The sequence below is a fragment of the Marmota flaviventris genome, chromosome 3 (genome assembly GCF_047511675.1).
Source record: "Marmota flaviventris isolate mMarFla1 chromosome 3, mMarFla1.hap1, whole genome shotgun sequence".
Lineage (NCBI taxonomy): Eukaryota > Metazoa > Chordata > Mammalia > Rodentia > Sciuridae > Marmota > Marmota flaviventris.
The window spans coordinates 83,019,944-83,033,048 of NC_092500.1; the positions used below are offsets into that span (position 1 = coordinate 83,019,944).

At 37.9% G+C, this 13,105-nt stretch overlaps 1 pseudogene; it reads right to left on the bottom strand.

Moving 5' to 3' along the window:
• Positions 1 to 573: 573 nt before the first annotated feature.
• On the bottom strand, positions 574 to 1,364 carry LOC114091732 (small ribosomal subunit protein eS4, X isoform-like; annotated as a pseudogene).
• Between the last annotated feature and the right edge of the window lie 11,741 nt (positions 1,365 to 13,105).

The window sequence follows — 13,105 nt, forward strand, 5'->3', positions numbered from 1 at the left end:
TAGATTTCTATATACTCAAAGAGATCCCAGATGGTTTAAAGAATAATCTTACAGTAGAAAGACTATCAGAAACACTGATATTTAGCAGACGAGTAGAGGAAAAATAATTCACCCAACTTTAAAGCATAAAGGATATACATGCAAAAATAGTAAGCTTTTAAAATATAAAATCCTTATACTTAAGTTGAATATAGAAGAGCAATAACATATTGAAGAATTATTTCCATCAAACAGGGTTAATATTTGGAAAGAAATCCTGAAATCTATAAGGAGAACATCAACATTCTGATTAGCAATAATAGTTACTGCAAAAATATCCATTATATTCCAGATGCTTTATTTATTCTCTCATTTCATCTTTTCAATAATAATAATATAAGCTTTGTATAGCAAGTATTGTTATTCTAGCTTTGCTGCTGAATAAACTAGCTTAGCAAGATTAAATAACTTGCCCAAGATTAATAAGCGACAGAGCCATCTTTTTTTTTCCAAGAGCAATTCATCTGCTATATTTTCTTTAATTAAGTACAAAGATCTCTACCTTCCAGCCATGTCACCTAGAGACCATTTATTTCATCCACTGCTCTGTTTGGCCACCAGGCTCTTGTCTTTCTCTTCAGCAATAGTGAGGTAGATTCCTTTTCTTTGGAGAAGATAAATCCATGTTTTTTTGGTCTTTGCCAATGACAAAAATGTTGGAGAGCTGGGTGGCAAAGCTGTTGCCATTGGCATCTTTCACATGAACCACATCAAAAGAGCAAGGATGTCTCTCTTGAAGTTGGTAATCATACCAATTCTTCCCAAGTTAGCATCTCTGGTCACCAAACATAGATTACCAGTATAAAACTTGATGAAATCAGTAATGTTACCAGTCTCCAAATCAATCTGAATGGTGTCATTCACCTTGATTAGGGATCAGGGTAGCAAATGGTTTGAGCATCTTGAGTCACCAGATGAGAGCTTCCTTTTGTGCCCACAAAGATCTTTCTCACCTTGAACAACTTGTGTTTGGCCTCCTCAGGTATAATATGATGAACACAATCCCTGGTGTCATAGATGAGATGGAAATTCTCTCCAGTCTCATCAATGCTGATGACATCCATAAAACCTGTAGGGTAGGTTATTTCAGTTTTGACTTTGCCATCAATCTTAATGAAGTGCTGCATGCAAATCTTTTTTTAGTTTATCTCCTGTCAGGGTGTACTTAAGTCTGTTTCTTGGAAAAATGATGAGAGGAAGACATTCTCTTCCTTGTGGGGACCTGTGGATGGAAGAGGAGCAAGCACACCAGTCAATTTATCAAGCATCCAATGCTTTGGAGCTGCTACATACTGCTTCAGATGTTTCTTGGGACCAAGAGCCATGGCTGCTCTAGGCACAGACCCAGCCCAAGCCATCTTTTAAATGAGATTTTCAAATTTATATTTCTCCTGCCACAGCCTGCTACATTAGTAAAAGCATGAAGACCATGAACAGAAGCTATGTAGATACTGTATTATTCTCAAAAAAAAAAAAAAAAACTAAGTAAGTTAAAGCAAATTTGAGATGAATTTTAAGCATCATTTAGAAAATGTAGGAAAGGAGGAAAACATTTTACCATATTAGCATTAAGATTTGATAAAACCTATCTGGAAAAAATTTGGTAAGCACTTATTGTTTTAATTCTTCAGGGCTGTCCGAACATCACGCTCACTCTGAGCCTTTCCTGATGTCTCCTCGCCCAGAGAGAGATATGGCACCTTCCTCTGTATCTTAGAAATATTTATCTCTGTGTTCTCAGTGCATTGCAAGTAACTACTGGTACATACACAGGATTTCTCAATAAATGTTTATTGACTAAATGAAGCAATAATTCTTCAGAAGAGAAAAATGGTCACAAAAATGGAAGTATTTATTTCAGCATCCTTTATAATAGTAAAATACGAGAAACAAGGTTGGCAAAAAAGAAATGGTTAAGAACATTATAAAAAAAATGAATGACTGTTTTGCAGTCTTAAAACAATCTATGCAGTCATTGGTGAAACATGAAGAATATTTAGTTATTATGGGAAAAAGCTGAAGACAAAATATAGTGTGATTGTCCAGATGTTAAAATATATTTGCCTGGCAATAAGACTACAAGTTAATATGTCTAAAAGTAACAATTAATGGTTCTGTTAGAGGAGTGAGATGTGATTTTCTTTAATCATTTCTTAAGATTTGCTCTAATACAGTTGCTAAATTGCTTACATTCATTTAAAAAATGACCTAATTGTTCTTACTGTTATTTGGAGACCAAGAAAAAAAAAAAACATTTAAGTTATCAAAAATTTCCTATCTTGACCATTACAAAGTTCAGAACTATAATAATTTCCCTTAGCCTTTTGTTTCTGATATAATTACTTCCCCTTCTACTACCTCTATTTAGTTTTTACCTTTTTATTCTTTCTTTTAATGGTTTGAGGAGTTAATTATGTCTGTGCTTTTATAATAAGCTATTCAAATACTTTTTGGAAGTAGAAGGATTATAAATAAATAACAATAAATATTACCAAACAATGAGTAAGCCAAACTAATTCTAATACATTATTCAATGAATTAAGTAGATGCCATCAGGCGTCTAGAAAAGCTATGTAAATGCTAATTAAAGCTGATTTCTTCATACTTCCAACCTTCACCCCACCCAGAAGAACGGAAACCCTCACTCTAAACCCTACCGAATGATTTTCCCATGATGTCTTCTTATTTTAAACTTGTAACAGCAGAGACAACCTCAGCACAGGATGTACTGTAAGTATTGAGCACAAGCTCATCTGCATCATGGCAGCATCTGTGGGCCACTTCCCCCATCCCCCTCCATGCCACCACCCCCTTCCACCCCCACAAGCTCTTTTTCTTTCAGGATGTGACCTGTACTTTAATCCTTCTTGCTCCATTTTAATGCTTTGTATTTTTAGCTGTTTTGTCATTTACTAAAAACAGGAGTCACATAACTTGGTTGTTCATTTTATAAGCAATTCCATTCACAGAACCAAGTTGCTCATTTTAACACAGCTCTTAGACTTCACCAGTGTAAGCATAAATATGAATTAACGTAACTGATTCTCTTTCAAGGCTTAGTAGCACCTCTTCTTATATAGGTTCCTTTGAAAGAAATGATGTCTAAATAAAATCAGCCTTAAAATATATAGGAAGTGCAGGTAGGATATTTTAAAAACTGTCTGAATTGACTAAAGCAGATATGATGATCTTGAACCCCTAGGACCTTATCAACCCTGTCTACTACCCTCTGCACTCAATCTACCACCACTGATATGAATTGACATTGAATAGAAATTTGAAAAAAGGTCAATAGCATTTTATACTATTTCATATTAAAGAAGGAATTGGCACAGTAAAACACAAACAATGCTTACATAGTTCAACTCTGCCCCACTGTGTAATTTGAAGATCATTCAGGAGTTTGAAAGATTAAATATTATTTTCAGTGAGCAAAGGAAATAACTTACTTGATACCTGGCAATTAAACCTTTGCAAACTCACAGGTTGACATGTTTTATTTGATTTATACCAAACAGAAACAAAGTTGAAAAAGGTTGAATGAAAATATTTTGCGAAGTTAAGTACAATCCTAAGAAACCTAATCTTTTCTAAGTACCCAAAATATTTCTCAAACTTTCTCCATTAAGGGGGATGAATGGAGAGGAAGCTCACACATTCTACCTTGTATTTCAGGACAGGGATTACATTTTTAATAGTGTTAAATATAAAGTCTTGATAGTCATTTCCCTTAGCCTTTTGTTATGCAAAAAAAGTAGAGAGAATGCCTATTATGGGCATGTTACTGCTGCTAGCTGGCTGACTAACAATGGAAACACCATTTGGGATGTTCCTATGAAATGAGCACCAACATGATTTTTCCTTAGCGATGGCCACCTATGAATGAATCAAATCATGTTGAGAAAGCAAGTAGCAAGCAATTTTTGCTATGTGTGACATAATCATATGAATAATAGCTATAGAATCATAAAATTTAGCTCAAGGAAGACCTTAGACTGTATACAATTTCCTATCTTCTTTTTATAGGTGAAGAAACATGGATAAAAGAGGTAAAGAGGCTTGCCAAGGTTCAAATAATTAGCGGTAATCAGCATCAAGACAAGGGTTCCTAATCCAGTGGTTAGGCAACTATGTTATCCTTTTCTCCATCCTTCCATCTTGCCATCCATCCCATCTATTCTACAGGCATTTATGAAGTTCAGTTCCATGCCAGAAACAATGTGTGGCCCCAGTGAATCACTCCTTCCTATGTGCACACTCCTTTGCAGCATGACTTTGCTGTTCCTCCCGTCGGGAGGTAGTTTGTTTCCCCACCCATTGAATCTGGACTGACCTTGATTCTTGCTTTGACTTTTAAAATGTGGTAGAAGTGATATTACACAGCTTCTGAGTCTAGTCTCGAGAGACCTTGCAGCTTCGGCTCTCCTCCTCTTGCTGCTTAGAGACTGCCATACCAAGAGGCCTGGGCAAGCCATCTTGAAGATGAGAAGCCATGTGGCAGAGAACCAAGATACCCCAGCCAACAGCTCCAGCCAACTGCTAGACAAGTACACAAGGCCAAATAAGACCAGCCCAGTCCCCAGCCCATGTGCCAACTGACCTCAAATGCATGAGTGAGCTTAGTCAATGCCATTTACTGCAGAGACCAGCTATCAGGGATGAGCCCTGAACATTTTGTTGACCCAACGAATCATGAGCAAACAAAGATGTATTGTTTTGGGGGAGTTTTGGGGTGACTTATTATAAAGCAATAGGTAACTGATATACTATGTTAAGTGCTTGACTCTAAAGAATGAGACAGCTAAAGAAAAGAAAATGGATAAGACACATCAGGGAACTTACTGACTGGTGAGTGATTAAAAACACAGAGTGACAAGTTTCATGCCATTTTCTCAGTGAAAAATCATAGGGAGCTAAATTAAGGTGTTGCAAGTAAATTGAATAGGTTTTGTGGTAGAATGGAATGGTTGAAGGAATCTAGTATTATGTCTAGTTTAGAACACTTCATAGATATGGATAACATTAAGTTGGAGACAAACTGAAGAGGAGTAGGGTTAGGAAGAAAGGGGAAGGAAATGAGGAGTTCAGATTTGACATGTTGACTTTGATCAAATTTGACATGTTGACTTCCAGGAAGTTTCTAGATGAAGTTCAGGTCTATATTACATCTAGGTGGTAATGGATAAATAAGTCTGAAGTTCTGGAGAGAAAATAGGATTAAAGGACAACCTTGAGAATTGTCTTCACCTATGAAAAGTTTAAGCCACAGATTATAAATTGGCCAGAGAGAGCGTATCCAGTAAACTAGAAGGAAGAAGTGGAGACAGTGATTCACTCTTATGAGAAGTTTTCTAGGGTCAAAAGGAGAAACACAGTGGATCACATGTAAAAGAGGTTAACTTTATTTTATGCCTCATGTCAGACTTAAAGTAAGACTCTGAACTTATTTACATTCTCCCCCAAAGAAAAATGACCACACAGAGCATCAGCTAAGCATGTAAAATTTTCTTGAGAATTTAAAAAGAAGACTAAGGGTGGGAGTTACATCACTCGGTACATAGCATTTCTTGCCAAGGATCCTCATTAGGTAAATCTTTCCAAGTCACTCATTGGGTCACCAGCTGTTGAGTCTCATTCTCCCTTTCCAGACATTTCCCTTGCATGGCCCTTACATCTCTTCTGCCCCCTTTCCTAAGCAGGGAAACTTAGCTTCATCCCAGTTCTCTCTGGGCACCTGGGCACCTGGGCACCTGGGCACCAGCTTACCCACAGCCCCAGAGGCCCAACCTCTAAGTGGGATTATCAAAGTGGGGTGGGGATGGAGGATGCTAGGGTTGTAGCTCAGTGGTAGAGCACTTGCCTGGCATGTGTGAGGCACCAGATTCAATCCTCAGCACCATATATAAATAAGCAAAATAAAGGTCCATTGACAACTAAAAAAGAAATGTTAAAAACAAAACAAAACAAACAAACAAAAACACTGCGTGGGGTATTGCTAAGAGAAAAACAAGGTGTCTTCATCTTTGTACGTACTGAAATGGATTTGCAGAAGTCAGAGTGAAAAAACAAATAAATAGGAGGTAGAAGTGCCGTGCCATATCAGGCTGGATATTTAGGAAACAGATGATCAAAACTTCTGCAGGTGGGTCCTGGCCACGGAGGATAGGGGTGAGAAGCTCAGTGAGATAATTGGCCTCAAGGCTTTGAATTGGGCATTGTTGACTCTTACTTAACTAACTTGACCTACTTTTTCTTTCTAATTGAAATACGTTCCTGTTCCAAGAAGAGCTATAAATCAAACTGAGGAACTTCTTGCCCTTTGAAATTTAACTTGGAAACCATGAAAAAATAACTAAAAATTAAGAAATACCCTTCCACTTTTAATTGACATGGCAAACCTACAAGGAAACCATATACTCAACCATTTTGGCTTTTTAATTAATATTTCCTCTTGCAGTGAGAAATAAGGCTGCACAAATGGTTGAGAAAATAAGTATAACTGTTTTCTTTATCTACCATACTGCACTGGGACCTCCAAAGATTTCTGGCTCTATTTTGGATGCATTCTGTAAAGCAGAAATAACTCTGAAAAGACACCATACTAGAAATTTCCCCTTATAGAATGGGAAAAAAATAATTTCTGTATGGCAATTATTCTTGTCCAAAAGAATCTGCTTAGGTAAGATTTAATAGAATAGCCAAATTCTCCATCTTTTACTCAGAGGAATAAAAATTACTCCAATATGTATCCAGTGTATCTCAAGGGAAGGTTTGTGATGTTTTCATATTTTACCAAACCACTTAAGAGGTTTGTGATGCAAATGAAAATAGTAACTTTAGCTGGCAATAAAAATAATACTTCAACAATGGAAAATTTGGCTAATAATTCTACTAATTAGGATGAAGATACTATGACTCTTCAACAAATATTTTAGAGTCTGGTATAAAAATTATTATGAAAGGTCACATTTTTTTTTCCAAAAAGTACTAATACAAGTAATTAGACAATGGGGTGTGCACTGCTGCAAAACAGAAATCATGAGTCTGCTTCTTTTTAGGGGCCTACATGGATAAGAACACAAATATTCATAAACCTTTTAATCCTAAAGTGTTCATTTTTGAATAGTGGGAAGAGATTATTTTTTAAATATTTAAGAAGAAAATTAAATACCTTTAGGAGACCTTCAGTCCTTTCATATTTTCCACCCAATATTTAGGCTCCTATTTGCTACTAGTTTTGCAGTCAGGTGGCATGGACCATCATAGCCTCACAAGCATTCTTACAGCTCTTAGATGCTTCTGGGTCTTTGTACCCTATAAAAATACCACAGACGTGAATAGAAGTATAAAAAAGGCTCTCTTTCCCCCAAATTTCTTGCATCTTCGTATCAAAGTAACTACTGAAAGTTCACCATGAGAGATTGTATTCTTTGGTCTTAAAAAAAAAAAAAGAAATTTTTCTCTCCATAACAAATATTTACTGAGGACTGTTTTGTGCTTAGGTCTGTGGAATATGTTCTAAGTTGTATAGCAGACTAGATAGGGTTGCTGCCATCAAGGAGAAACGCAAACTGGGAGAAAAATGGAGACTGTAGAATCTAAGACAAATGTTCTTGTGTTGATCCGCACGACCTCTTGTTTGTGTCTGTCAGAAGGGAAACACCATGGAACACAAAGCACTCTGGAGAGAGAGGCGGGTGTGCAGCAACATGGGGAACACACAAACAAACTCGTCTTACACTAAAATTCTGCCTGGAGCTGGAACTGCCCCTGACCACAGCAGCTCAACCGTCAGAATGATTCACCTGGGAGGGCCGCTTTCTCTTCACTGAAACATCTGCTGCCCTGTCTCACTGACTCCTGACCTTTTCTCCTACCTCACACCACCCTCTTACCCACCCACCTCCCCAAACAGACACATTTCCAGAAGTGGAGGAGGGAAAGAATTCAGGTAAGACAGACCTCAGGAGAAAGCGCTGAAGTTAAGGTGGCTCAGAGGGCCCCTGGGTCAGAGCCAATTGGCAGGGAAGTCTTGTGTGGATGGAGACATAAGATTACTTTTAGGGTTTACTGAGTCACCTCAGGATCAAAGGAGAGGCCCTCAACCTCCTATGCTATTCTCTCCTTATGTCCTTGGGAGTGTAGAGTAAATGGATTGCATATTGAAAAAGAAGGGTCAAGTGAGGATGTGGAATAAGTGAGATGCTCACAGTCATTTACACATGTGTTCTCCAAACCCCAGCTCGAACGCCAAGGGCCACCTCAGTGCCCCTGTGTCTGAGCAAGGAGGGGCAGTTCTGCTAAGATTTTTCATAAATCTAGTGACTGGAACTTGGTCCTGGGCTCATAATCTGGTGTGAAAATAAATAAAACAGTGCCTTAGTCTGTACAAATTTAATAATGTGTTATATTTCAAGATAGTTTAAAAGAAAAACACGGTACCCATTGTGGGTTCGCCCCTTCTCTTTTTAATGATGTTATAAACTGAAATAGAAAAAGTGCTCAGGCAAAATATGAAATGGGAGGAGTCAGGGAATCCCGTAAATACATTTTAACATATGTTTCTAAAACAGGTTCATGGGTTTATGAGTTTACTTTACCAACCTTCAGCCTGCTGGTTTACAGACGAGCTTTGAGTCCAATCCCATAACAGGCCTCCAACTTGGCTCTGCTCCCCAAGACAAGGCAGTGCCAACTGCAGGTGCACACGAGGTGGGGGGTAGGAGGGATGCGGGGAGAGATGCACTGGGGAGGGTGCAGATATGGGAGCAGATAGAGGGTGAAATTAAACCCCAAATTAGGAAATATGCAAAGCCCAAAATTATGACTTTAGAGAAAGGTTGGCAATGTATCATCCTCTTTGATCTTGCAGACAGAAGATACTTTATGGTCGATGGGTCATAGAAATTATGAAACCTGGCCACTCTCTTCCATGAAATCATTCAGCATGTATATGATAATACCTTTCTAGATGGCAGCTACTCCACAATTTCCTTCCAGGAAATGTAGGACCAAGAGAGTGACAGTAATGTAGGCCCATAAGAGAGTAACATTTTTTCAGTTCTAAGTTAGGAATGAGAAAATTACAGAAAAGATCTGTGATTCATATGCACCCGTCCCCACCTTCCATCTACCCACAAATGAAATACAGACCTGCCTCCTGCAGAGGACTCATGAGCAACTTTCCCCCTCACCTTTGCTCTTTCCCCACTGGAAACATCCTTCCTTCCCTCTGTGCAAGTCTATTTTCCTTTCTTTCACCCAGCCTTCTTCCAATCCTTCCATGATCACCTCTACTCCCCCATTCCACACCACCACAAAGTACTGGATACTGTCAGAGATTGATTGTTTTAAACGGATTTCTGAGCTTCTGAAATTTCAGTTGCAAAAGATTCATCAAAGGAATAATACATGTGTAGGTATATACATAGACATATCCTTTAATATGTCTGTACATACATGAACATACACTTTAATATACCTTTACATGCATACACTTTAAATGTGTGTGTGTGTGTGTGTGTGTGTGTGTGTAGTAGGGTGGAATCTAAGACACCATTTGAGACAAAGACACTGTCTGAGATAAACACAGGCCAGGCAAACTTTTAGTCTCTGGAATTTTCTTATACCATTAATAAATAAACAGAAATGAAACATTAATAACATCTATTTTTAAGGGGGAGGAAGTAAAGCTCACTATGAAGTCTAATCTTTTAAAACACTTGTTTCCTAATCTCTAATTACTGACATACTATACATCCCTAAATTAAAAGGCTTTAGTGTCTTCATCCACTTATCCCCTCCAAGTCCATCTCTTTCCACCAAATCTTGTTATTCTCTAATCTAACTCAGGACATTAAAGTGGAACCTTTTGCCTTTCAAGGATAAATGAGATGCTTCCCACTACCTAGAAAGCTTTTCTCCACTCTCTGGAGAGTGAAAAAAAAATTGCAAATCATATTATGATTTTAGATTTTCATGTCTCCAAAATGATTATAGAATTGGGCTGGGGTTGTGGCTCAGTGCTCGCCTGGCATGCCTAAGGCACTGGGTTCGATCATCAGCACCACATAAAAATAAAATAAAGACATTGTGTCCACCTAAAACTTAAAAATAAATATTTTTAAATGATTATAGCATTATTGGAAAGATAATGGCATTTCATAAAAGGCCAAATGCATCCTGCAAAAGGACCAAATACAAAGGTTTGGTACTTAGAATAAAATGTCAGCCAATCTACCTAAAACAAAAAGCAGAGACTCTGCTGGGGAGAAGTTCTTTATGGCCAAGTGATTCCATTCAGAGGAACCTTGCCAGACACTACTCCTGACAGCTCTTCCCTGCTCACTGGCAGTCCTCTTCCTTTGGAGAAGACCTGGCCCATTTCTTCTGCCCCTAGAGTTCCACTCTCCATGGGGCAAGTGTACAATGGACTGCGTGGAGACAGGCAGCTTTCAGAGCTTGGAACTGTCCCACAGCATCTGGGGCCAAGGGCTAGCTGTCTCCTTCAGGGGCCACAGAGAAGCCCATCCAAACACATTGGAGACACATTCTCCCCTCAGTACTTTGTAGGAAAACTGGCACTTAATCTCCACCCCTCAGTCTCCTTTGTCATGTTTCTCAACCAGAGAAGGAAAGAAAGGAGTGGGAAAGAAAACAGAAACCAAGAGAGGACATTTCATTACTGTGCTCGTGACAATGACTAAGCATTTCCAGGAGCCCAAGCATGAATGGTGGTTGCTCTATCTCTCTCTCTGAAACTTCTGTGATCTTATCTTATAGTTTACATAGAAATTTTGTAGTCCTATGTCTGTTTTCCTGACTGCACTATAGGTCCTTAAGGGCATGAATTGCATATTATTTACAACTGTATCCCCAGAAGGGAAATATAGAGTCAGAGATTTGTAGGCCAGCTTCATTAAGTCACACGAGGTCACAAAGGGTCCCACATTTACTTTAATACTCTGCTGTCACCATCTTAACTTTGTTAATAATCTTTTCTTTTCTTTTTCTTTTTTTTTTTTTTTTGTAGTTGTATATGGACAGCATGCCTTTATTTTATTTGTATGTGGTACTGAGAATCGAACCCAGGGCCTCATACATGCTAGGCAAGCGCTCTGCCACTGAGCTAGAGCTGTAGCCCTAATCTTTTCTTTTTTTAATCTGTTCTAATTAGTTATGCATGACAGTGGAATGCACTTGGATACATTATACATAAATGGAGTATAATTTCTCATTCTTTTGGTTGTAGAATCCCACTGGTCGTATAGTCATATATACATAGGATAACAATGTCTGATTCATTCTACTGTCCTTTCTATCCCATACACCTTCCCCTCCCTTCACTCCCCTCTACCTAAAATAACTCTATTCTTCCCTAGTCCTGCCACCCTGCTATTGTGAATAGCATTCATATATCAGAGAAAACCTTCTGCCTTTGGTTTGGGGGGATTGGCTTATTTCACATAGCATGATATTCTCCAGCTCCATCCATTTACTTGCAAATGCCATAATTTCATTCTTATTTATGGCTGGGTAATATTGTATTGTATATACACATACCACATTTTCTTTATCCATTCATCTGTTGAAGGGCACCTAGGTTGGTTCTATAGTGAATGAAGTTGGTTCCATATTGTGAATTGAGCTGCTATAAACATCGATGTTGCTGTGTCACTGTAGTATTCTGATTTTAAGTCCTTTAGGTATAAACCAAGCAGTGGGTTCCATTCCAAGTTTTCTGAGGAATCTCTATACTGCTTTCCAGAGTGGTTGTACCAATCTGCAGGCCCACCAGCAATGTTTGAGTGTAACCTTTTCCCCACATCCTTATCAATATTTATTGTTGCTTGTATTCTCTGTAATTGCCATTCTGACTGGGGTAAGATGAAATCTTAGTTTTGATTTGCATTTCTCTAATTGCTACAGATATTGAACATTTTTTCATATTTTCATCAGTTGTATTTTTTATTCTGTGAATTGTCTGTTTAGTTCCTTAGCCCATTTATTGATTGGGTTATTTATGTTTGTTTTGGTGTTAAGTTTTTTGAGTTCTTTATATATCCTGGAGACTAATACTCTATCTGAGGTGCATGTGGTAAAGGATTTTCTCCTATTGTATAGGCTCTTTCTTTATATTATTGATTGTTTCGTTTGCTAAGAAGAAGCTTTTTAGTTTGATTCCATCCCATTTATTGATTCTTTTTATTTTTACCTCTCGTGCTTTAGGAGTCTTGTTAAGGAAGTCAGATCTTAGGCCAACATGGTGATGATTTTGACCTACTTTTTCTTCTGTTAGGTGCAGGGTCTCTGTCCTAGTGCTTAAGTCTTTGATCTACTTTGAGTTTTGTGCCAGGTTAGAGATAGGGGTTTAATTTCATTTTGTTATATGTAGATTTCCAATTTTCCCAGCACCATTTGTTGAATAGGCTATCTTTTCTCCAGTGAATGTTTTTGGTGCCTTTGTGTAGTATGGAATAACTGTACTTATATGAGTTTATCTCTGTGTCTTCTATTTTGTACCATTGGTCTGCATGTCTATTTCGGTGCCAATACCATGTTTTTGTTACTATGGCTCTGTAGTATAGTTTAAGGGTCTGGAATTGCAATGCCTCCTGCTTCACACTTCTTGCTAAGGATTGTCTTGAATTATTAACCTTGTATTTCCATTTTGCAATAGGCACTTCAAATTACATATCCAATTCTGATTATAGTAGGCATTCATTAAAATAAAATTGCATGCTAAAATAACATGCAGGAAGGGAGATGTAGCTAAGTGGTAGAGTTCTTGCTGAGCATGTGTGTGAGGCCTTGGGTTCAATCCCCAGCATTAGCAAATAGATAGATAGATAGATAGATGAAATAACTGTAAATTGGAATACTATGAATAGTAATTATGGTGAAAATTAAATTAGATACAACAAGTTAAGAGCTTGCTACCATGCCTGATACGTAATATTAATAAATATTCACTATTTCACTTACTAGTAAGCCTGGGGGACAAAAAAGACAGTATAGGTAATAAATAATTGGGTCAGAAATATGGGGGCTGATTCAGGAGGAAATG